Raw genomic sequence first — 4,791 nt, 5'->3', positions numbered from 1 at the left:
ATCTATTGGGTTACTAGCACGTGGCAGTTTTTAGTTAAGCTGGTAAACTAGTACCACAACTACAAGTTTTGTGGCAATCTTTGTCGTCAACTTTTTCATTTTATCGCCACCCCTCTAATAAAATTACGATATTATCCCTGAAATTAAAAAAATTATAAAAATGCCACTTCACTTAAAAAATGTTTGACAAATGTAAATGGCACTGTTATCGCTTAATAACATTATTATCGGAACTGTATATATATTGAATTTTCAGAGGCGTTATTGTAGTATATTCGAATTCAAACACGATACTTTCTCTCTAAAAACACTACGTTAACTTAAATAAGCTAGAACTCTACATCGAACATCAATGGCATACCAAGACGAGCATGATAACGATTCGGTAAGTAATTAACCGGATCGATTTTTGTCTTGAAAAAAAAAATTGGGAAGCAGTCGCACAAAACGTGCGACAGGACCTAGGTTGCGTCGCACGTTTTGTGCGACTGGTTTGTGCGACTGGAAAAATTTTTTTTATTTTTTTTATTTTTTTTGTGTTTTTGAATTTCGAAATTTAAAATAACTTGCATGTAATTAATTTATTGTTTAAGTTGTTGTTAATTAATATATTTTAAATTATTATATTATGATAATGTTATTATAATAAGTAGTGTAGTAGTGTTGAATATTAAAAATTCGAAAATTTTAATATATATATATATATATATATATATATATATAATATAACCAGTCGCACAAAAAGTGCGACTGGACCTAGGTGGAGTCGCACTTTTTGTGCGACTGGAATTTTTTTTTTTAAATTTTTTTTAATTTTTTTTTATTTGTTTGAACTTCGAATTATAATATTTATTTTGTTTAATTGAATTATTTTTTAAGTTATTTTTATTTCATAAATGTTGTAATATATTATTTTATTTTAATGTATTATTGTGCTATAATAATGTTATTTTATTTTAATTATTTTATTGATAAATTAATTCTTCTGATTTTTTATAATTATTTTTGAAGTTATTATTATTTTAATATATTATGATAATGTTATTATAATTATTATTTGCAAGACTTTGAAAATTTAGGGGATAATGTAGATTATTCTGATAGATTTGTTACCGATAGAGAATTTGATTCTGTAGATGATTTACATGCTTGGGCTAATGAGATAACAGTAACAATTGGTTTTCAATTTACACGTGCTTCTTATAAAAAAAAAGAAGGACGTTCTAGAGTGAGTCTGTACTTAAGATGTCACCGCTACGATAATAGAAGGGGTGATTTGCATAACTTAGACAATGTTGCCCGACCTGGTTCCAAAAATAGGGGTTGTGGGTGTAAATTTATGATTTTAGGAACTAGTCGTATTCCAGAGGAAAGACCTTGGACGGTTAGAGTGTTTCCTGGTGAAAAAGCAAGACATAACCACCCGTTCTTCATGTACAGAGATGGTCAAATAAGAGTAAATAGGATGACTGTCGATATCAGGCAGCACATACGAGATCTAAGTGCAATTGGCATGCAACCAACATTTATAATGTCTTCAATTAGAAGAAATTTTCCTCGTTTTTATGCTAGTATGAATCAAATTTACAATGTGAAACAGTCAATCAGGAGAGAAGAGATTGATGGTAGGACTCCTCTTCAACACTGTCTGTATATGGCCACGGAGCATAATTATGTAGTTTGGATAGACTTGGATTGTGAGGGTCAGTTGACTAGATTATTGATTGTGAATCCAACACCTATCCAAATGCTACGTTCGTGGCCCCATATTGTGTTGATAGACACAACGTACAAAACGAATAAGCAAAAGTGGCCCCTTTGCGAAATCATTGGAATGACGCCAACGAATCATAATTTCTTGGTTGCGTTGTGTTTGATGCGAGATGAGGCGGCTGTGTCTTATTCTTGGGTGTTAGAGAGGTTGAGGGATATTTACGGCAGCGTCCAGACGCCCGATGTAATCGTAATGGATCGGGATGAGGGTTTGTCTGCAGTTATTCATGCTGTATTTCCAGGTAAACAGGTTTTAATTATTAATTATCGTCGATCTATATTATATATATATATATATATATATATATATATATATATATACATATATCTCAATTAATTTTAAATTTATGTTTAATGTAGATGTACGACATCTATTATGCGTATGGCATATTGGCAATGACGTGGAGAACATGGTCGATAAATTGTGTGGCGGCAAGAAAAATCAACAGGGGCAGATATTTAGGCAAACAAAATGGAACCCCTTGGTTAACAGTCTGACGATCGCCGATTTTGAAAACAGATGGGAAGGCATTGTGTCCACTTGGTCGACTAGGAACCGGAGGGTCGTGCGATATTTGGCTGGAACATGGATTCCTCACAAAGAGAAATTTGTGCGTACGTGGACGAATGATTGTTTGCACTTGGGTAACCAGACTACCAGTAGAGTTGAAAGCCAACACTCTTCCTTTAAGTACTATTTGGGTAGTGGTAATAGCTCATTCGATACGCTCTTTAAAAGGGCACACGCACAAATAACGAATCAACAATCGAGAATAAGACAAGCTCTTGAGGAATCTAAGAATTCCATTTCAAGGACGTCGCGACTTAATTTTCTAAGACCGTTGTATCGTCATGTTTCTATATTTGCCTTGGAACTATTGATGATGGAGCACAGCCGGATGTTAAACCTGGGCAGTTGTCTTTTAGAAAAATGCGGTTGTGTCATTCAAAAAACCCACGGATTACCATGCGCGTGTTACTGTTACTTGTTTATCAGGTCTCATGGTGCTTTGTACTTGGACGATATACATCCATTTTGGAAAACGTTAAAGTACTTAGATGTAGAAGAAGACGCCAACGAAGAAGTACGGCACGCAAACGCCGATGATAAAGAGTACTTTCAATCGTTGGTGGATGAAGTTTTAAAATCCGACCCCTCAGTTGTACGACGCATGTCTCAGGTACTTGAACATGAACTATACCCTGATGGTAACGATATACCTGAGCCACAAGCAAGTCCACCGAGGAATGGAAGACCAATGACAAGCAGAACCTTAAGGAGAAACAAAAATGCGTTTGAGTACAATAGATCATCCTTAAGGGGTCGCGGATCAAGATCTTCATCACGCGGGAGATCCAGTGGTAGATCTAGCAGCCGGTCGCATCAATCGTCAGTTGGAATTAACTTCAGTTTCAACTTATCTGGTACCCTTATTTCTTTTCATATAATCTTATATGTTTTATATCAATTAAATGATATTAATATATTGTTATTTTTTCAGATGGTGCAGCAGGTCGTGATTTTTCACTTTTTTCGTGGCCAGATCACATTCCATTTATTCTTCCGCCATATCTGTTTGATTAGATTGATGTTATAGGTGACAGTAATTGTAGATTTAGAGCTATTGCCACCACAGAGTTAGGGGGTGAGGAAGCATGGCCTCTGTTACGACGTGCAATGAGTTTGGAAATGGAAACGCATAGAGAACAATATGCACGCGTATATCTATCAGCAGATTTGGTGGAGGAAGCTATATTCAGAGTTGGTGCCCACAAAAAAGGACCTGCTCTGTACGCTCACTGGTTGGAAATGACAACACTATATTTTGTAGCAACGTTTCTAAACATAGCAATTGCGTATTATGGCTCTGCGGATGGTCATCCAATGTACAATTGTTTAGTGCTTCCTTTAAGAAGACCAGGGGGAACGCATGGCGTAAATAAACTTATACATATTCTTTGGGTAAACGAGAATCATGATGTTCTGTTCAGCTTTTAATGAACGATGATTCATCTCCACTGCCGCCAGTCCAACAAAATTGGAGAGCAGCAGCAAACAATTCATGTGCAGATTTGGAAAGACAGTATCGTAACAGGATATCACTTTGGAATAGAATGTGCGGCGTACAACGACAACACCATAATAACACCACCGAAGACACGGTCAATTTTGATACTCCATACTGTTTATTGTACTGTTTACATATAGTGTTATCATTTTTATAATTCATATGCATTGCAATAATTTAGTCAATAAATGTGTAAGTGATTCAAACGCAAGACGTAACACAAAAAGTTGTACATCTATATAGATAAAACAAAAAATTTGTTCATTCATTACAAAATCCGCAAATGTCTATTAAGGGTTGCGCCCTCTACACTCTTGGCATTCGACAAACAACTCTCTAAGATCATCTAAATACATAGCAGCAGCATCTCTTTCCCGAGGAGTCATTTGAGCAATAGCTGGCATCCTGAGCAATGCGCAAGTCGAGTTGGAATTTCAGCAGCAAACTGTAAAAACCAGACAATTGCATTGTCAAAAAATTACAAAGTCAATTCCGGTTATGAAACATAAAAATGAAATAGATAATTAGAAACACTAACGTATTCGACTCTGTTATCCGCTACACCAAACGCAGCAGCAGGTCCTTCACCTGGGATGAGAAAACAGTGGGAAGACACTCTAAACCAGTCAACTTAATCAGGGGCAGCCTCTGATGGAACCGATGCCCGACGTAATGCCTGCTCAACTACGCGGGTACAGTAAGGGAACCTACTCCACATCTCCGTAAACATACAAGAAGAAGCGAATGTCACTGAGTAGGAGCCCTGTGCTGGTCGCACAGCTTGGGTAGGTCTCAGCGGAGCGGGGGGAATGTCCTGTGCAAAACCGAGCTGCCTCACTGTCCTCTCAGGCAAATAAACCTCCACGATATCGAAACAGGTGATACCACCGATATAGGCGGTACGTGGGTGCTCGTTAAATAAAGCCCTAGCAGAAGTCATGTACGGAGT

This window comes from Amaranthus tricolor, chromosome 10 (assembly GCF_026212465.1).
Source record: "Amaranthus tricolor cultivar Red isolate AtriRed21 chromosome 10, ASM2621246v1, whole genome shotgun sequence".
In the NCBI taxonomy this organism is placed as follows: Eukaryota; Viridiplantae; Streptophyta; class Magnoliopsida; order Caryophyllales; family Amaranthaceae; genus Amaranthus; species Amaranthus tricolor.
This window is presented reverse-complemented; position numbering follows the sequence as displayed.